The sequence below is a fragment of the Astatotilapia calliptera genome, chromosome 20, assembly GCF_900246225.1.
Source record: "Astatotilapia calliptera chromosome 20, fAstCal1.2, whole genome shotgun sequence".
In the NCBI taxonomy this organism is placed as follows: Eukaryota; Metazoa; Chordata; class Actinopteri; order Cichliformes; family Cichlidae; genus Astatotilapia; species Astatotilapia calliptera.
This window is the reverse complement of record NC_039321.1, coordinates 24,143,894-24,165,571: the sequence shown is the minus strand read 5'-3', so window position 1 is coordinate 24,165,571 and position 21,678 is coordinate 24,143,894. Positions and strand designations below refer to the sequence as shown.

General features: G+C 39.2%; 9 non-coding genes across 9 annotated transcripts; all 9 read right to left on the bottom strand.

Moving 5' to 3' along the window:
* Window positions 1-2,513: 2,513 nt before the first annotated feature.
* Window positions 2,514-2,627, bottom strand: LOC113014042 (U5 spliceosomal RNA). Its single transcript, XR_003270910.1, has one exon. It is a non-coding gene; the product is annotated as a U5 spliceosomal RNA (small nuclear RNA).
* A 2,838-nt stretch (window positions 2,628-5,465) lies between these two features.
* Window positions 5,466-5,579, bottom strand: LOC113014046 (U5 spliceosomal RNA). Its single transcript, XR_003270914.1, has one exon. It is a non-coding gene; the product is annotated as a U5 spliceosomal RNA (small nuclear RNA).
* Window positions 5,580-6,113: 534 nt separating this feature from the next.
* Window positions 6,114-6,227, bottom strand: LOC113014049 (U5 spliceosomal RNA). The gene has a single exon (XR_003270917.1). It is a non-coding gene; the product is annotated as a U5 spliceosomal RNA (small nuclear RNA).
* A 4,225-nt stretch (window positions 6,228-10,452) lies between these two features.
* Window positions 10,453-10,566, bottom strand: LOC113014048 (U5 spliceosomal RNA). The gene has a single exon (XR_003270916.1). It is a non-coding gene; the product is annotated as a U5 spliceosomal RNA (small nuclear RNA).
* A 532-nt stretch (window positions 10,567-11,098) lies between these two features.
* LOC113014039 (U5 spliceosomal RNA) lies at window positions 11,099-11,212 on the bottom strand. The gene has a single exon (XR_003270907.1). It is a non-coding gene; the product is annotated as a U5 spliceosomal RNA (small nuclear RNA).
* A 4,818-nt stretch (window positions 11,213-16,030) lies between these two features.
* LOC113014044 (U5 spliceosomal RNA) lies at window positions 16,031-16,144 on the bottom strand. Its single transcript, XR_003270912.1, has one exon. It is a non-coding gene; the product is annotated as a U5 spliceosomal RNA (small nuclear RNA).
* Window positions 16,145-16,677: 533 nt separating this feature from the next.
* On the bottom strand, window positions 16,678-16,791 carry LOC113014041 (U5 spliceosomal RNA). The gene has a single exon (XR_003270909.1). It is a non-coding gene; the product is annotated as a U5 spliceosomal RNA (small nuclear RNA).
* Window positions 16,792-19,409: 2,618 nt separating this feature from the next.
* Window positions 19,410-19,523, bottom strand: LOC113014043 (U5 spliceosomal RNA). The gene has a single exon (XR_003270911.1). It is a non-coding gene; the product is annotated as a U5 spliceosomal RNA (small nuclear RNA).
* A 531-nt stretch (window positions 19,524-20,054) lies between these two features.
* On the bottom strand, window positions 20,055-20,168 carry LOC113014040 (U5 spliceosomal RNA). Its single transcript, XR_003270908.1, has one exon. It is a non-coding gene; the product is annotated as a U5 spliceosomal RNA (small nuclear RNA).
* Window positions 20,169-21,678: the final 1,510 nt, after the last annotated feature.

Below are 21,678 nucleotides of genomic sequence, written 5' to 3'. Positions count from 1 at the left end.
ACACTCTGGTGCAGTTCTCTTGAGACTTTGTATCTGAAGTGAATGCATGTGTGGAGCATTTAGTGAGGTGTGAGTTTGCATAATCATTTGTTCTCCACAAATGGATATGGAAAAGGTCTGTGCAAAGCATCATCAGAGATGCTGATATAGTGCCAGAAAAGTGATTTCTGTAATTGGCAAAAATTGACTGACTGTATTTAAACTGTTGTGACTTGTTGGTGTATAATTTCTCAAACATATGTCAAACATATGGCTCATGAATGATATCATGTGATATATGATATAGCAAACAACACTATTGTCACAAGGTAGAAACTGCAAGTTTGTGGCAACGTGACTTTTACATATCCTTTATTTACCCAGCTAAAAAGTCTCTTTGACATTAAAAATGTCTGTTTTTAGGAGAGATCCAGCCAATACGGCAGCAGAAATCGCAAGAAATATAACATACTAGGTCTATAAAGATATTTTATAACCTAGATGATATTTGCGTAACAGGTAATTTCCTTACTTTATAGTTGATACCTTCGTAAATCCCCGCTTGAGTACAGCCTATCTACCAATGTAAGCAGCTATATGAGACGTAAAAACAAACACCGGAAGTCACGTTTTGCACAACACTGTGACTCCCTCACCTCTGCTCAGTCCTCTTATAAACCCTGCATCAACATTAGTTCTAGTAAAATCTTTCCAGATGGCGCTCTCATTATTCCGCTGCCCCGCGTGCTGTGTGTGAAATCAGCACAACTGTCACAGTCATTAAAAACTTCAGCTTTTACAGTATCAGTTGCAACCATGACTGTCCTCGGTTGAGGGATTCAAACTTCTCAACAGCAGGAATAAAGGTCCGCGTGTAGACGCTCGCGCTCTTTTACGTCGCGCACTGTTTACATTTAATCTACAAACAGATTTAAATAAATGTACTCTCGTTAACTTGTGCTTATAAGGGAGCAGCCATTTAGTTCCGTTTGCCGTCCCCTTTCTTCGGATTTTATTTGTTGTTGGAAACCCGCTTCTATGCGCACTGCTGCCGACCAGCGGACGGAGAGAGAAAGAAGCGGATAGTTTGTTTTTTCTCTTCCGAACTCTTTCATGGCATGCATTTTTAATTTCTCGTTGCTATTTGTGCTGATTGGGACCCGATGAATGGAAAAACAAAGAATTATCTTTCACCTGATATAGTTTCTGAGAAAAATGATATCCACATATGAGGACATTCTTTTTAAATTTTGATAGAACACTAAGTCACAAAAGTGCAAAACTCTTTATTTTCCTGAGTACAAAAACAAAATGAGAAACAACAACTGTGCCCCTTTCAGCAATATGGCTTATTTGAAGTGCCGCTAACAGTTGCAGGAAGACGTATGTCTGTTACAAAGGTGAAAAAATGAACAGTAAAAGACTTCTGAACATGGAACACGAAACATTTCGTTCCAAAACTGCTACTTAAACCCCCCCCCCCCCGTGGGAACATGTTTACACCTATGTGTGTAAAATTTTGTATTGTGGTCTAGACAACCCAAAATGTGATGTCCACAGGTTAAATTTTTTTTAAAGCTCTAACATCCACTGTGAGGCGATAGTTAGAAAATATCGTAAGCAGATACTAGCAAAGCTGTGCAGTGATTGCATTGTGTCACATCATTCTTTTACTTCGTGTGTGTTCATATTGGGAGTGGAGAGAGTGGACAGTTTCCGGTACCTAGGTGTACACATAACTCAGGATCTGTCATGGTCCTGTCACATTAACACCCTGTTTAAGAAATCTCACGAGCCTCTCCTCAGAAGGCTTGGAGACTTCCATCTGCCACTGAGGGTGCTTAAGAACTTCCATCGAGAGCATCCTGACGGGAAGCATTTGCACCTGGTTTGGAAACAGCAGCAAGCAGGACAGACGAGATCTGCAAAGAGTGGTGCGCTCGGCCGATCAGATCTTACTGACCTGCTGTCCGTCTACACCAAGCGGTGCAAGAACAAAACCAGGAAGATTATGATGCACCTCTCCCATCCCAACAATGGACTTTTCTCACTGTTGAGGTCTGGGAAGCGCTTCTGCTCCCTTAAGGCCAAACCAGAGAGAATGAAGAGGAGCTTCTTCCCCCAGGCTATTTGGGCCCTGTACCAGGTGTAGGACTGGTCTCTCATACACACGGTCATTGCACGCACCCTGTTATTTGCACACTGATTATAATTTATCTCTTAAATCGTTAATTGCACATTCTTTTTTACTGTTAATTTTATCTTGTGCTTTTGTTTTATTGTTCTTAGAATTTGTTGTTTCTAATCATTACATTTTATCATAAAATGTAAACTGTAAACTCTACTGTCGTTTAATAATCGGGCATTGCACAGTAATAAGCATTTCACCACATGTCACAATGTGAGGTTGTGTGCGCGACAAACAAACTCTGTAATTGGTGCATTCGTCGCATATTGGTAATTCTGAAGACACGCTTTGAGTTTCTGGAACATTACGCTGAAGTGACAAAGTATTATTTTTAACATATAGAAGAAGCCCCGCAAACGCAGGGCATCAAAAAATTGAGTAAAACTCTTGTTGTTCCTCTCCACGGAAATCTTTAGTAAAAGGCGAAAGATTTATACGATCTGAAGAGAAACAAGAGTGCTGACGAGATTTCGGCTACGTGAATGACCTCATTTCTCCCACTGGCATAATCACTTACGGTTTACTCAAACAAACTACTGAGTTTATCTTTGATGCGCAAAGATAAACCTTTACTGTAAATATCCCTAATACATGCACCAGAAAGTTATTGAGGGCGACAGATAAATGTGAAATACTTATTCTGCTGCTTTGCGCGTGGCATTGTGGTATTCCCACAATGCCACGCGCATTGTGGAGACCCCGCCCCCTGTGTTTTGTTAAGCATCTCAACAATGGCTAAATATCTTGTTTTTCTTTTAAAACATCAGGTGACTCTTGAATAAAAGAATCAATAGTCTCTGAATGGTGTAACATTTATTTATATGTTTATCGGAGTCTATTATGAAACTGCTGCTGAGTTTCAATAAAGTACAGTTTTATAAATAGAGAAGAGCTGCCCTTGACACAACTTCCTGTATCACAGGGGCGTTTCTGGGGGTGACCAACTGATTTATTTATTTGTACTTGTATGTTTTGTCAGTGACCTTAGGACTATTGTGATGCTGAAGGCAGATTAAAGCCCAACTTAGGGATTCTTTAAGTGATTCCACAACGCACTGTTACTGTAACACATGACACTTTATTAAAGTGGATGAAACAGGAATACATGAAAACAGCACTGCAGGACAGTCAATCAGTGAACTTGATTATGAACGTAATGCAAGGGGCTTTACAAAATCAACTGTGTACAGTCAAAAGTGCCTGTCAGATATGCTGTAATCATACACGTTACCATCAACAATATCATTGTGAATGTTAAATGAATGTCACTTAAAGAAACTTTACAACGAGCAACATATACTGACAATAGCCATACACGGGTAAATGTGTTGTAAATGGAAATGCAGTAAACCTGCCTAGTATGACATTAAATATACGATACACTTACTACTTCATATATCTCACATCGTTTGTAACGAGACGCCGAAAGCACCACCCTCTGCTCGAAGAAGCTTTTGTGCGTGAGTGAAGGCAGCGACTCGGCTGAGCAGGTCCTGTGGAGGTTTGGTGAAGACCATACTTCTCACCCGGCCTGCTGACGAGGTGCAGGGGCATGTGGATTTATAACACGATATTCTAGTGTCGCCATCATCAGTTGTAGCCACTGAAAAGACTAGAAATGGGCGTAATACATTAGATGTTGGTTAGCGCGCAGCTAACATTTACCATAAAGTAAAAGGCTTAAATGAGCTATTCAGCCTCGTGTAATTTCAGTTAAATCCAGTAGCGTCTTAGAGTTAATAATTCACCGTAAACGTAAAAGAAATGCCAGTTTCCAGAAAAACTCCGGAGTTGCCGGTGTTGTGCCAAAAAGTGATTGTCTGCCAAAAACTGATTTCCAGTGTTTCTGTGTATTTTTTATGTGTAATATCTTTACGTATGTTCGTAAATAGACTTCGGTGAACAGGGGATACAAAGGGGTTACATAAAGAATTAAAAAATTATCTGTTTTTTAAGTATCTTTACAACTTGTACTTACATTATAACCAATCCGGTCCTTTATCCCCACTTAAAATATTTTTACAGAACTATTGTAATATTTGGTGCCATTTCTGCTGTCCTGTTGGGCAACTTACTCTTACAAAATACATTTTTAATGTTAATGAGATTTTTTTTACTGCATAAATAAAGGTTATATAAAAGTCGCTGCCAAAAACTGATTGCGGCTTGTATCTTGTTACACGAATGTTGTTTGTGGCTCAAGATGACTTTATGTCATCCATAAGGGATGCATTTGACATATGTTTAACATATTATAGCCCAACAAGTTACTTATAGCACTTTAAATATGAGCAATCGCTTTTTGGCAAATACCGGAAATCAGTTTTTGGCAGACAATCACTTTTTGGCACAACACCGGCTGCTTCGCTATCCCGCTGCGGGTTGTTATTTTGGTGACGCAACTTCCGTCGACAGAAGATTGGTAGTCTACAGTGGGATTCAGCGCTTCACCTCAGACCCCGGGCCAATGAAAAGACGTAACCGTCTACAGCCACTGTAGACTTTGCGCTACCGTAGACACGGAGCGAACAGGGCTTTGTGTCGGCTCTGACAGACGCATACTTGCAAAACTGTGCAGTGTGTGCATTATGCCACATCATTGCTTTACTTAGTGTTTATCCTAGTGGTCATAGTGGTGCATTACAGCTGACACAGTGACTGCTTAACCTTATAACTATGGCTCTCTCCTTTAACATTATAAGAGAATCGCACTAATGCAAAGCATCGTTAAATTAATTCGGACTGTTATTGTTCCACTGCACAGAAAATTTTAATAATACGCAAAATATCTACACAATCTGAAGATAAATAAAATTGCCAACAAAACCACGGCTAAGAGAATGACGCCATTTCGCGCAATGGTATGATCACTTAAAGTTTACTCAAAAAAATTGAGTTTATCTTTGATACGTAAAGACAAACCTTTACTACAAATATCCATAATACATGCACTACAAATTTATTGGGGGTGACAAATAAAGCTGCTCTGCGTGCATGGCATTGTGGGAATATGGAGACCCCGCCCCCTGTGTCTTTTAAACGCTTCTTCAGTTTAAAACATGATGGGACTCTTGAATAAAATAATCAACGGTCTCTGAATGGTGTAATATTGAGTTCCATGTTTGTCTGACTATCGTGAAACTGCTACCGAGTTTCAAGTTTTATAAATAGAGGAGAGCTACCGTTGTCGTTACTTCCCGTATCACGTGGGCGTTCCTGGGAGTGACCTTCATCCAACTACTGTAGAAACCCAAATCTTACTTATGTAGCATTTACTTTTTTTTTTACATGGAAAACAAGCCCCACAAACGCAGGGCATCAAAAAATTGAGTAAAACTCTTGTTGTTCCTCTCCACGGAAATCTTTAGTAAAAGGCGAAAGATTTATACGATCTGAAGAGAAACAAGAGTGCTGGCGAGTACATGGCTAAGAGAATGACCCCATTTCTCCCACTGGTATGATCACTTACGGTTTACGCAAAAAAAAAAGAAGAGTTGACTTTATCATTGATACGCGAAGATAAACTTTTACTACAAATATCACCAGCACAAGCAGCACATAGGTGTTGTGGAAGACAAGATGCATGTGAACTACTTACACTAACTGCTTTGCGCGCATGGCATTGTGGGAATACGGAGACCCCGCCTCCTGCGTTTTGTTAGACGCCTCAACGGTGAAAATTTATCTGGGTTTTCCTTTAAAACATGACGTGACTCTTGAATAAAAGAATCAGCAGTCTCTGAATGGTGTAACACGAATTTCCATGTTTATTTTAGTCCATCGTGAAACTGCTGCCGAGTTTCAATAAAGTCCATATTGGAGGATTGGTACATAAATACGGTCGGCATAAAGAGGCACACGATAAAAGGCCTTACTGACAGTTTACATTGGGAGTAATGCAACAAGTTTCAGATATTATATTTACTTCTTTTAACATTGAAAAAGAAGCCCCACAAATATGGGGCATCAAAAAATTGAGTAAAACTCTTGTTGTTCCGCTCCACGGAAATCTTTAGTAAAAGGCGAAAGATTTATACGATCTGAAGATTAACAAGAGTGCTGGCGAGTGCATGGCTAAGAGAATGACCCCATTTCTCCCACTGGTATGATCACTTATGGTTTACGCAAAAAAACAACCCAAAAACCCGACATTTTATTTGATGAAAAAAGGTAAAGTTTTACTGCAAACATCACTGACATATACACCACAAAGCTGTTGTGCGTGACAGATAAATGTGAACTACTTATTCTAAAACTGCTATGTGCGCATGGCATTGTGGGAAACTTGGGAGACTTGTTAACTAGGACAGAGCTGTCTCTCACTGTTGCAAAAATGAATGGAGGTCTGTGGAGCTGTACCCCAGATAAGTAGGCAGCTTTTTAAAAAAAAATTAAAACATGACGTGATTCTTGAATAAAAGCGTGAATCAACAGTCTCTGAATAGTGTAAAGTAGATTTCTATATTTATCTGGGTCCCACAAATAACTAATGAGGAATTTAAAAAATATGAGGATTTTTCACTTAAAATTACATATTTATCCAATATTCCAATCCCTGTTGGATTTATCATTTTCTTATGGATGCAAATGTCTAACACTCACCAAGTAGAGCTGGAGGGAATCAATCCAAATCCTGAGAATTTTAAAACCAATGCTGGAATCGGTGTCCGATCAATGTATGCATGCATGAGAGGACAGATGCTTTATGGCCAGCCCACTGAATTGTGTTCAATTTTAATTTTATTGGAAATGAAACTAAATATAGGCTACCTCAGAAATTAAATATGAAAAGTGTCTGGACACTTTATAACACTGTTATAGTATCAGACTAATACTAGCACAATTGGACCGATAGTGTAGACCAGGGTTGGCTGTCACATTGCTTGTTTTTGTGGATTTCACACATGTTTGCAGTGGTCAATTTGTGGAAAACAGACAAAACTTTGGAGGAAGGAAGTATTTTGTTATTTTGATGGGTGAAAAAAAACATTTCATGCTGTTTTTGTATCGAAAGACAAGACACAATTTTAGTCCTTTAAAATATAGACACTTATTAAAAAGCTGATATTAATCGCTTTGATATTAATCCACCTCTCACTATCTGGTTAAAGCCATGTGGTAATGTTTAACAAGAGGTCAGTCTGAGATAGTTGTCTTACTAGTTTCTGGATTGGTTGTCACACGTGACTAACAAGCCTCTGAGCATGACAAATGATTTTGCGGGTAGGCATTTAAAAGCAGTGATATTTTTGTTTCTTTGTTCTCTGAATGGTTTGTTTTGAGTCATTCATCAATAGCCAGGTCAAGAAAGTATGGTTTTGTTGTGTTGTCTGCCCAAACTAAGCTCACAAAGCTTGTGTCTGTGAAGGTTCTCAGTCATCCAGGTCATCGTAGTCAAAGGAGCTTGCAAAGAAAAGCGTCTGGACTTCTTTAAGTTACTTATCTCTGTATCTCTGGCATTTCAGGGGCATACAGTGGGGCAAAAAAGTATTTAGTCAGCCACCGATTGTGCAAGTTCCCCCACTTAAAATGATGACAGAGGTCAGTAATTTGCACCAGAGGTACACTTCAACTGTGAGAGACAGAATGTGATAAAAAAAATCCATGAATTCACATGGTAGGATTTGTAAAGAATTTATTCATAAATTAGGGTGGAAAATAAGTATTTGGTCACCTCAAACAAGGAAAATCTCTGGCTCTCACAGACCTGTAACGTCTTCTGTAAGAAGCTTTTCTGTCCCCCACTCGTTACCTGTATGAATGGCACCTGTTTGAACTCATCATCTGTATAAAAGACACCTGTCCACAGCCTCAAACAGTCAGACTCCAAACTCCGCCATGGCCAAGACCAAAGAGCTTTCGAAGGACACCAGGAAAAGTATTGTAGACCTGCACCAGACTGGGAAGAGTGAATCTACAATAGGCAAGCAGCTTGGTGTGAAAAAATCAACTGTAGGAGCAATCATCAGAAAATGGAAGACATACAAGACCACTGATAATCTCCCTCAATCTGGGGCTTCACGCAAGATCTCATCCCGTGGGGTCAAAATGATCATGAGAACGGTGAGCAAAGATCCCAGAACCACACGGGGGGACCTGGTGAATGACCTGCAGAGAGCTGGGACCAAAGTAACAAAGGTCACCATCAGTAACACACTACAACGGCAGGGAATCAAATCCCGCAGTGCCAGACGTGTTCCGCTGCTGAAGCCAGTGCATGTCCAGGCCCGTCTGAGGTTTGCCAGAGAGCACATGGATGATACAGCAGAGGATTGGGAGAATGTCATGTGGTCAGATGAAACCAAAGTAGAACTTTTTGGTATAAACTCAACTCGTCGTGTTTGGAGGAAGAAGAATACTGAGTTGCATCCCAAGAACACCATACCTACTGTGAAGCATGGGGGTGGAAACATCATGCTATGGGGCTGTTTTTCTGCCAAGGGGACAGGACGACTGATCCGTGTTAAGGACAGAATGAATGGGGCCATGTATCGTGAGATTTTGAGCCAAAACCTCCTTCCATCAGTGAGAACTTTGAAGATGAAACGAGGCTGGGTCTTCCAACATGACAATGATCCAAAACACACCGCCCGGGCAACAAAGGAGTGGCTCCGTAAGAAGCATTTGAAAGTCCTGGAGTGGCCTAGCCAGTCTCCAGACCTCAACCCCATAGAAAATCTGTGGCGGGAGTTGAAAGTCCGTGTTGCTCGGCGACAGCCCCAAAACATCACTGCTCTCGAGAAGATCTGCATGGAGGAATGGGCCAAAATACCAGCTACTGTGTGTGCAAACCTGGTAAAGACCTATAGTAAACGTTTGACCCTGTTATTGACAACAAAGGTTATGTTACAAAGTATTGAGTTGTATTTTTGTTATTGACCAAATACTTATTTTCCACCCTGATTTACGAATAAATTCTTTACAAATCCTACCATGTGGATTCATGGATTTTTCTTTCACATTCTGTCTCTCACAGTTGAAGTGTACCTCTGGTGCAAATTACTGACCTCTGTCATCATTTTAAGTGGGGGAACTTGCACAATCGGTGGCTGACTAAATACTTTTTTGCCCCACTGTACATAACTGACTTGTGTGACTCTGAGGTATAGGACTGCTAGCTAAAGACTCGCAACCTCAAAATGGAAATCTCAGTTAGTTTCCTTACCTGGATGATCGAGCATGGATCAACCTTAAAAAGTACAAGAGTTCAGAGTCAGTTTGATATTGATGTCGTGGATTTTTAGACTGATCTGTTTGCACTGGCTTGCTGGCTATTGCTCAAGTTAGAAAATCTTGCACAAAACACTGCTTGTCTTCTTAAAGATGCAGGAAACCTCTCTCTATTTTTAATGATGTCAGTGATACATCTCATCAACACTGAGACATGAATGTGGAATCGCTTCTCAGTAGAATTTGTAACTGCATTTTAAAGCACTGTAAATTCCTAATTTCACTGCTCATACATCGAATAATTCACTGATTTATAGTCATAGTTTAATTTAAGTAACATTAGGTGGAGTCCATTTCTAAACTTTCTGATGTCTCTATCTGAAAAAATGAAATACAAAGTTACGCATAATTTCTCTTCAATCTCTACTGAAACCCAACTGATAATTATAGGGACCACCAACATGGCCTGTCACAAAGTGTCAGTGTGTTGTTAATAGTTAATTATTTTTGTAACAATTAACTGCAAAAATAGAAGGTATAGATGTTTTGAGCTATACCTTCAACTTCAATTTAATGAAGGAGTGGTTATTGAAAGATGTTTCAGTGATCATTAGTTCACACAAAGAGTGAAAATTGTGACAACCAAGCCCGATCTAGCATACTTCACTGCACTAGATACTGCTGTTTGCTTCAGTGTTATATATCAGAGATTCAAACTCGTTTTAGATTGTGGGCCACATACAGCCCACTTAAGATCAAAAAAGTGCATAAAACGTTTGGGTGACTGATGAATGTCAAAACTTTAACTCAAAACTTTTACATGCTCATTGCACAGATTGTTCTGTAGTTGTAAAATATAATAAGTACTTGCTTAATTTACTTAATATTTGAAAAATATCAACTTTCCTGATTGTTTATCTGCTAATTAATCACTTTGATGTGGTATGAAAGGCAATGAGGTTTGGCAGTCTCAATAAGTCAGAAAAGCTGCTAAATGTATTAAAATGTCATAAGTATATAATGCATGCACCTATTCTCAGAAATCACAACAGTGCACTAGCCAAGAATTCTCTGTCTACGGTGCAATTAACTATTTGTTTTTTAAACAGATCACAAGCCCCACAAACGCAGGGAATCAAAAAATTGAGTAAAACTCTTGTTGTTCCTCTCCACGGAAATCTTTAGTAAAAGGCGAAAGATTTATACGATCTGAAGAGAAACAAGAGTGCTGGCGAGTACATGGCTAAGAGAATGACCCCATTTCTCCCACTGGTATGATCACTTACGGTTTACGCAAAAAAAAAAAAGTTGAATTTATCATTGATACGCGAAGATAAACTTTTACTACAAATATCACCAGCACAAGCAGCACATAGGTGTTGTGGAAGACAAGATGCATGTGAACTACTTACACTAACTGCTTTGCGCGCATGGCATTGTGGGAATACGGAGACCCCCGCCTCCTGCGTTTTGTTAGACGCCTCAACGGTGAAAATTTATCTGGGTTTTCCTTTAAAACATGACGTGACTCTTGAATAAAAGAATCAGCAGTCTCTGAATGGTGTAACACGAATTTCCATGTTTATTTTAGTCCATCGTGAAACTGCTGCCGAGTTTCAATAAAGTCCATATTGGAGGATTGGTACATAAATACGGTCGGCATAAAGAGGCACACGATAAAAGGCCTTACTGACAGTTTACATTGGGAGTAATGCAACAAGTTTCAGATATTACATTTACTTCTTTTAACATTGAAAAAGAAGCCCCACAAATATGGGGCATCAAAAAATTGAGTAAAACTCTTGTTGTTCCTCTCCACGGAAATCTTTAGTAAAAGGCGAAAGATTTATACGATCTGAAGAGAAACAAGAGTGCTGGCGAGTGCATGGCTAAGAGAATGACCCTATTTCTCCCACTGGTATGATCACTTATGGTTTACGCAAAAAACAACCCAAAAACCCGACATTTTATTTGATGAAAAAAGGTAAAGTTTTACTACAAACATCACTGACATATGCACCACAAAGCTGTTGTGCGTGACAGATAAATGTGAACTACTTATTCTAAAACTGCTATGTGCGCATGGCATTGTGGGAAACTTGGGAGACTTGTTAACTAGGACAGAGCTGTCTCTCACTGTTGCAAAAATGAATGGAGGTCTGTGGAGCTGTACCCCAGATAAGTAGGCAGCTTTTTAAAAAAAAAAATTAAAACATGACGTGATTCTTGAATAAAAGCGTGAATCAACAGTCTCTGAATAGTGTAAAGTAGATTTCTATATTTATCTGGGTCCCACAAATAACTAATGAGGAATTTAAAAAATATGAGGATTTTTCACTTAAAATTACATATTTATCCAATATTCCAATCCCTGTTGTATTTATCATTTTCTTATGGATGCAAATGTCTAACACTCACCAAGTAGAGCTGGAGGGAATCAATCCAAATCCTGAGAATTTTAAAACCAATGCTGGAATCGGTGTCCGATCAATGCATGCATGCATGAGAGGACAGATGCTTTATGGCCAGCCCACTGAATTGTGTTCAATTTTAATTTTATTGGAAATGAAACTAAATATAGGCTACCTCAGAAATTAAATATGAAAAGTGTCTGGACATAATAACCTTTTTGTGTTGATGGTTGAGTCAATTGTATATATAAACTCTCCAGACCATCACAGACTACAGGACCACCAAACCCTCCCCCGCATCCTCTGATGTCTCCTTCCTCAACGAGCTCAACAACTTTTATGCTCGTTTTGAGCGAGGGAACCCCACAACCACAACCAAAGCAGACATGACGCCAGACCACCAACCTATGACTCTCTCCCCCACCGATGTAGGAGCGGTGCTGAGCAGGATCAATGTCCACAAGGCTGCAGGCCCTGATGGCATCCCCGGGCGTGTTCTCAGAGCGTGTTCTGGGGAGCTTGCAGGAGTGCTCACAGACATATTCAATCTGTCCTTGGCCCACGCTGTGGTACCGGCCTGCTTCAAATCCACCTCCATCGTCCCGATACCCAAAAACTCCAATCCATCTTGCCTCAATGATTACCGCCCAGTAGCACTCACCCCCATCATCACTAAGAGCTTAGAGCACACTTCAAATCCTGTCTCCCCCCCACCCTGGACCCCCACCAATTCGCATACCGCCGGAACAGGAGCACAGAGGATGCAGTCTCCATCGCAATGCACTCTGTCCTCTCACACCTGGACAACAACAACACCTACGCCAGAATGCTGTTTATAGACTTCAGTTCAGCATTCAATACAATCCACCCCTCACAACTCATCAGGAAACTGACAGACCTGGGTATCAGTTCCCTCATCTGCAAATGGTTACTGGACTTCCTGACCAACCGCCCCCAACATGTCCGGCTGGATAACCGCTGCTCATCTACCAATGAACACCGGTGTACCACAAGGCTGTGTGATGAGCCCTTTCCTCTACTCCCTCTTCACCCACGACTGCAGACCTGCTGATGGTTCCAACACCATCATTAAGTTTGCAGATGACTCCACGGTGATTGGCCTCATCAGTGACAACGATGAGGCCGCCTACAGGGAGGAGGTGGATCGTCTGGCTGAGTGGTGCGACAGAAACAACCTGCTGCTTAACACCGAGAAGACCAAGGAGCTCATCGTGGACTACAGGAGGAATGCTGACCCACATCCACCCATCCACATTAAGGGGACGGCTGTGGAGCGTGTGAGCAGCTTCAAGTTCCTGGGAGTCCACATCTCCGAGGATCTCACCTGGACGACCAACTGCTCCAAGCTGGTCAAGAAGGCTCACCAGCGCCTCTTCTTCTTGAGGACTCTGAGGAAGAACCACCTGTCCTCAGACATCCTGGTGAACTTCTATCGCTGCACCATCGAGAGCATCCTGACCAACTGTATAACAGTCTGGTACGGGAACTGCTCTGCCTCGGACCGGAAGGCGTTGCAGAGGGTCGTGAAAACTGCCCAGCGCATCGCCGGAGCACCACTTCCTGCCATAAAAGACATCTACAGGAAGCGGTGTCTGAAAAGGGCTGGGAAAATCATCAAAGACCCCAGTCACCCATCACATGGACTCTTCACCCTCCTGCCCTCTGGGAGGCGCCACAGGAGCCTCCAGACCACCAGCTTCTTCCCCACAGCTGTCAGACTCCTGAACTCTGCCTCCTGACATCTGACCCACGTTAAACTCATGGACTGAACATACACACACCCACAATGAGCAACTGTACCCTCAAACACAATAATAACATGGACTGAACCACCACTCACAACCACTAGCACTTTATATAGCCTCTGTAGAAACTATCTACACCCTCACTTATCTTAACTGCACTACTGTATAGCTCTGTGTAAATAATCATTCTGTACATTCGATAATTTTTAATCCTACAACTGTTTACAACTTGCATAGTTCCCATTTCTGTATAGCTGTATATCCCAGATTCTGTAAAGTTATTTATTTCATATTCTGTATAGTTCTTTACTTCATATTCTGTATAGTTTTTCATATTTATATCCTGTTCATATCCTGTACATAGCTTGTACTCACTACAGCCTGTACATACTTATAGTTATAGAATATTCACAACATACTTCATACCGTGTACATTATAACATACCATAATAGACCCATTTCTGTGATATACTCACATATCTATATTATTGCTAATATATATTGTAATATATCTATATCACTAAAGCACTTCTGGATGGATGCAAACTGCATTTCGTTGCCCTGTACCTGTGCATGTGCAATGACAATAAAGTTGAATTCTAATTCTAATTCTAATTCTAAAATACATTTTGAGGGGCATACTATAACAACACTGTTATAGTATCAGACTAATACTAGCACGATTGGACCGATAGTGTAGACCAGGGTTGGCTGTCACATTGCTTGTTGTTGTGGATTTCACATGTTTGCAGTGGTCAATTTGTGGAAAACAGACAAAACTTTGGAGGAAGGAAGTATTTTGTTATTTTGATGGGTGAAAAAAAAATTTCATGCTGTTTTTCTATCGAAAGACAAGACACAATTTTAGTCCTTTAAAATATAGACACTTATTAAAAAGCTGATATTAATTGCTTTGATATTAATCTACCTCTCACTATCTGGTTAAAGCCATGTGGTAATGTTTAACAAGAGGTCAGTCTGGGATGGTTGTCTTACTAGTTTTTGGATTGGTTGTCACACGTGACTAACAAGCCTCTGAGCATGACAAATGATTTTGCGGGTAGGCATTTAAAAGCAGTGATATTTTTGTTTCTTTGTTCTCTGAATGGTTTGTTTTGAGTCATTCATCAATAGCCAGCTCAAGAAAGTATGGTTTTGTTGTGTTGTCTGCCCAAACTAAGCTCACAAAGCTTGTGTCTGTGAAGGTTCTCAGTCATCCAGGTCATCGTAGTCAAAGGAGCTTGCAAAGAAAAGTGTCTGGACTTCTTTAAGTTACTTATCTCTGTATCTCTGGCATTTCAGGGGCATACATAACTGACTTGTGTGACTCTGAGGTATAGGACTGCTAGCTAAAGACTCGCAACCTCAAAATGGAAATCTCAGTTAGTTTCCTTACCTGGATGATCGAGCATGGATCAACCTTAAAAAGTACAAGAGTTCAGAGTCAGTTTGATATTGATGTCGTGGATTTTTAGACTGATCTGTTTGCACTGGCTTGCTGGCTATTGCTCAAGTTAGAAAATCTTGCACAAAACACTGCTTGTCTTCTTAAAGATGCAGGAAACCTCTCTCTATTTTTAATGATGTCAGTGATACATCTCATCAACACTGAGACATGAATGTGGAATCGCTTCTCAGTAGAATTTGTAACTGCATTTTAAAGCACTGTAAATTCCTAATTTCACTGCTCATACATCGAATAATTCACTGATTTATAGTCATAGTTTAATTCAAGTAACATTAGGTGGAGTCCATTTCTAAACTTTCTGATGTCTCTATCTGAAAAAATGAAATACAAAGTTACGCATAATTTCTCTTCAATCTCTACTGAAACCCAACTGATAATTATAGGGACCACCAACATGGCCTGTCACAAAGTGTCAGTGTGTTGTTAATAGTTAATTATTTTTGTAACAATTAACTGCAAAAATAGAAGGTATAGGTATTTTTAGATATACCTTCAACTTCAATTTAATGAAGGAGTGGTTATTGAAAGATGTTTCAGTGATCATTAGTTCACACAAAGAGTGAAAATTGTGACAACCAAGCCCGATCTAGCATACTTCACTGCACTAGATACTGCTGTTTGCTTCAGTGTTATATATCAGAGATTCAAACTCGTTTTAGATTGTGGGCCACATACAGCCCACTTAAGATCAAAAAAGTGCATAAAACGTTTGGGTGACTGATGAATGTCAAAACTTTAACTCAAAACTTTTACATGCTCATTGCACAGATTGTTCTGTAGTTGTAAAATATAATAAGTACTTGCTTAATTTACTTAATATTTGAAAAATATCAACTTCCCTGATTGTTTATCTGCTAATTAATCACTTTGATGTGGTATGAAAGGCAATGAGGTTTGGCAGTCTCAATAAGTCAGAAAAGCTGCTAAATGTATTAAAATGTCATAAGTATATAATGCATGCACCTATTCTCAGAAATCACAACAGTGCACTAGCCAAGAATTCTCTGTCTACGGTGCAATTAATTATTTGTTTTTTAAACAGATCACAAGCCCCACAAACGCAGGGCATCAAAAAATTGAGTAAAACTCTTGTTGTTCCTCTCCACGGAAATCTTTAGTAAAAGGCGAAAGATTTATACGATCTGAAGAGAAACAAGAGTGCTGGCGAGTACATGGCTAAGAGAATGACCCCATTTCTCCCACTGGTATGATCACTTACGTTTTACGCAAAAAAAAAAAAAGTTGAATTTATCATTGATACGCGAAGATAAACTTTTACTACAAATATCACCAGCACAAGCAGCACATAGGTGTTGTGGAAGACAAGATGCATGTGAACTACTTACACTAACTGCTTTGCGCGCATGGCATTGTGGAAATACGGAGACCCCCGCCTCCTGCGTTTTGTTAGACGCCTCAACGGTGAAAATTTATCTGGGTTTTCCTTTAAAACATGACGTGACTCTTGAATAAAAGAATCAGCAGTCTCTGAATGGTGTAACACGAATTTCCATGTTTATCTTAGTCCATCGTGAAACTGCTGCCGAGTTTCAATAAAGTCCATATTGGAGGATTGGTACATAAATACGGTCGGCATAAAGAGGCACACGATAAAAGGCCTTACTGACAGTTTACATTGGGAGTAATGCAACAAGTTTCAGATATTACATTTACTTCTTTTAACATTGAAAAAGAAGCCCCACAAATATGGGGCATCAAAAAATTGAGTAAAACTCTTGTTGTTCCGCTCCACGGAAATCTTTAGTAAAAGGCGAAAGATTTATACGATATGAAGAGAAACAAGAGTGCTGGCGAGTGCATGGCTAAGAGAATGACCCCATTTCTCCCACTGGTATGATCACTTATGGTTTACGCAAAAAAACAACCCAAAAACCCGACATTTTATTTGATGAAAAAAGGTAAAGTTTTACTACAAACATCACTGACATATGCACCACAAAGCTGTTGTGCGTGACAGATAAATGTGAACTACTTATTCTAAAACTGCTATGTGCGCATGGCATTGTGGGAAACTTGGGAGACTTGTTAACTAGGACAGAGCTGTCTCTCACTGTTGCAAAAATGAATGGAGGTCTGTGGAGCTGTACCCCAGATAAGTAGGCAGCTTTTTTAAAAAAAATTAAAACATGACGTGATTCTTGAATAAAAGCGTGAATCAACAGTCTCTGAATAGTGTAAAGTAGATTTCTATATTTATCTGGGTCCCACAAATAACTAATGAGGAATTTAAAAAATATGAGGATTTTTCACTTAAAATTACATATTTATCCAATATTCCAGTCCCTGTTGTATTTATCATTTTCTTATGGATGCAAATGTCTAACACTCACCAAGTAGAGCTGGAGGGAATCAATCCAAATCCTGAGAATTTTAAAACCAATGCTGGAATCGGTGTCCGATCAATGCATGCATGCATGAGAGGACAGATGCTTTATGGCCAGCCCACTGAATTGTGTTCAATTTTAATTTTATTGGAAATGAAACTAAATATAGGCTACCTCAGAAATTAAATATGAAAAGTGTCTGGACACTTTATAACACTGTTATAGTATCAGACTAATACTAGCACAATTGGACCGATAGTGTAGACCAGGGTTGGCTGTCACATTGCTTGTTTTTGTGGATTTCACACATGTTTGCAGTGGTCAATTTGTGGAAAACAGACAAAACTTTGGAGGAAGGAAGTATTTTGTTATTTTGATGGGTGAAAAAAACATTTCATGCTGTTTTTCTATCGAAAGACAAGACACAATTTTAGTCCTTTAAAATATAGACACTTATTAAAAAGCTGATATTAATCGCTTTGATATTAATCCACCTCTCACTATCTGGTTAAAGCCATGTGGTAATGTTTAACAAGAGGTCAGTCTGAGATAGTTGTCTTACTAGTTTTTGGATTGGTTGTCACACGTGACTAACAAGCCTCTGAGCATGACAAATGATTTTGCGGGTAGGCATTTAAAAGCAGTGATATTTTTGTTTCTTTGTTCTCTGAATGGTTTGTTTTGAGTCATTCATCAATAGCCAGCTCAAGAAAGTATGGTTTTGTTGTGTTGTCTGCCCAAACTAAGCTCACAAAGCTTGTGTCTGTGAAGGTTCTCAGTCATCCAGGTCATCGTAGTCAAAGGAGCTTGCAAAGAAAAGTGTCTGGACTTCTTTAAGTTACTTATCTCTGTATCTCTGGCATTTCAGGGGCATACATAACTGACTTGTGTGACTCTGAGGTATAGGACTGCTAGCTAAAGACTCGCAACCTCAAAATGGAAATCTCAGTTAGTTTCCTTACCTGGATGATCGAGCATGGATCAACCTTAAAAAGTACAAGAGTTCAGAGTCAGTTTGATATTGATGTTGTGGATTTTTAGACTGATCTGTTTGCACTGGCTTGCTGGCTATTGCTCAAGTTAGAAAATCTTGCACAAAACACTGCTTGTCTTCTTAAAGATGCAGGAAACCTCTCTCTATTTTTAATGATGTCAGTGATACATCTCATCAACACTGAGACATGAATGTGGAATCGCTTCTCAGTAGAATTTGTAACTGCATTTTAAAGCACTGTAAATTCCTAATTTCACTGCTCATACATCGAATAATTCACTGATTTATAGTCATAGTTTAATTCAAGTAACATTAGGTGGAGTCCATTTCTAAACTTTCTGATGTCTCTATCTGAAAAAATGAAATACAAAGTTACGCATAATTTCTCTTCAATCTCTACTGAAACCCAACTGATAATTATAGGGACCACCAACATGGCCTGTCACAAAGTGTCAGTGTGTTGTTAATAGTTAATTATTTTTGTAACAATTAACTGCAAAAATAGAAGGTATAGGTGTTTTTAGATATACCTTCAACTTCAATTTAATGAAGGAGTGGTTATTGAAAGATGTTTCAGTGATCATTAGTTCACACAAAGAGTGAAAATTGTGACAACCAAGCCCTATCTAGCATACTTCACTGCACTAGATACTGCTGTTTGCTTCAGTGTTATATATCAGAGATTCAAACTCGTTTTAGATTGTGGGCCACATACAGCCCACTTAAGATCAAAAAAGTGCATAAAACGTTTGGGTGACTGATGAATGTCAAAACTTTAACTCAAAACTTTTACATGCTTATTGCACAGATTGTTCTGTAGTTGTAAAATATAATAAGTACTTGCTTAATTTACTTAATATTTGAAAAATATCAACTTCCCTGATTGTTTATCTGCTAATTAATCACTTTGATGTGGTATGAAAGGCAATGAGGTTTGGCAGTCTCAATAAGTCAGAAAAGCTGCTAAATGTATTAAAATGTCATAAGTATATAATGCATGCACCTATTCTCAGAAATCACAACAGTGCACTAGCCAAGAATTCTCTGTCTACAGTGCAATTAATTATTTGTTTTTTAAACAGATCACAAGCCCCACAAACGCAGGGCATCAAAAAATTGAGTAAAACTCTTGTTGTTCCTCTCCACGGAAATCTTTAGTAAAAGGCGAAAGATTTATACGATCTGAAGAGAAACAAGAGTGCTGGCGAGTACATGGCTAAGAGAATGACCCCATTTCTCCCACTGGTATGATCACTTACGGTTTACGCAAAAAAAAAAAAGTTGAATTTATCATTGATACGCGAAGATAAACTTTTACTACAAATATCACCAGCACAAGCACCACATAGGTGTTGTGGAAGACAAGATGCATGTGAACTACTTACACTAACTGCTTTGCGCGCATGGCATTGTGGGAATACGGAGACCCCGCCTCCTGCGTTTTGTTAGACGCCTCAACGGTGAAAATTTATCTGGGTTTTCCTTTAAAACATGACGTGACTCTTGAATAAAAGAATCAGCAGTCTCTGAATGGTGTAACACGAATTTCCATGTTTATTTTAGTCCATCGTGAAACTGCTGCCGAGTTTCAATAAAGTCCATATTGGAGGATTGGTACATAAATACGGTCGGCATAAAGAGGCACACGATAAAAGGCCTTACTGATAGTTTACATTGGGAGTAATGCAACAAGTTTCAGATATTACATTTACTTCTTTTAACATTGAAAAAGAAGCCCCACAAATATGGGGCATCGAAAAATTGAGTAAAACTCTTGTTGTTCCTCTCCACGGAAATCTTTAGTAAAAGGCGAAAGATTTATACGATCTGAAGAGAAACAAGAGTGCTGGCGAGTGCATGGCTAAGAGAATGACCCCATTTCTCCCACTGGTATGATCACTTATGGTTTACGCAAAAAAACAACCCAAAAACCCGACATTTTATTTGATGAAAAAAGGTAAAGTTTTACTACAAACATCACTAACATATGCACCACAAAGCTGTTGTGGGTCACAGATAAATGTGAACTACTTATTTTAAAGTAGCTTTGCGCGCATGGCATTGTGGGAAATATGGACAAACATTTTGTTACAGGGCAAGCAATAAGAGCAATCTCTGAATTGTCCACTAGATGGCGGTATGATATCTCATTTTGACGGCATCCACATTTTTAAGACATCTATGTTATCATCTACATGATCCTAACGCTAACCCGAACCTATAACCTATTTATTTATTTGTTTGTTTATCTAAAGTTGACCCTTCCAAGTCTTGGCAATCAGTGCACACAGAAACATCCCTGTAACAGACAGCATCAGAAATGTTTTTTTCCAACATTTTTCCCCAAATCTTTTGCTTGTCTCTAAGGAGCAATGATGACTTCGATCTCACGTGGTCAGTGAGAGAAGGGATCTCTCATAGACATTATAATTAAAACAAAACAGCTACTTTAATCCTCAACACTTCAAAAGTAATACACATACATATTTTCTAGCAGCCATATACTGTATATATTTTTTTAAAAGATAAAAATATAGCCTATGTCACAAACTGTTTTGAAGCCCTGAGTTCAACTCTTTGGCTTCCATCTTGGGTTTTTAAAACTGGACGTGATGATCGACAGAGATATAAAACTGATTGCATGCTCATTTTACATGCACGTGGGACCATCATATGTCAAATCATCCTGCGCTGAACAACACTTGAGAACAGTGACTGTCCCCATGAGCTCTCCGGCAAAGTTTTTATTCTGATCGATCCGAAATCAAATGTGAAATCGGGACATTTTCTCGTCGACTTCAATACAATCAAACTTCTTTTGCAACCAGTGAATTCGCCCCCTGCTGGCCGTTATAAAGAAGGGAGATCAGGGTCATTTTGCATAGTGGGCCACATACAGTTCACTTTGAGCTAAAGTGAGCTAAACTGCATGATCAATGTGTAAAATTACAGTTAGAAAAATTGTTAATTTACTTTAAAGTTTAAAAATAACAGACTATGCTATAATTACGATGATAAATAGCCAAGCATAGTTATTAATAGTATAGCTGAAAAACTTTCTGACCATTCATTTAATAATTTATCTGTTAATTATTGCTTTGATGTAGAATGGAAGGTAGTGGGGGTGGGCAGTCTTTATCAATAGAAAAAGCTGTACAAATGAATGAAATTGTAGTTAAAGTTTAACAATGTATGCTCTCCTTCACATTTTCTAAAGTTGGGCCAGATTCTTCACCTGGCCAAGTTTAGCCCCCGGGCCTTATGTTTGACACCCCCAAAGCTGATTTATTGTTTTATTTTTCAGACTTGGAGTCATAAAACTACTAAGAATTGGCACTTCTGGTTACATTGGTCCAA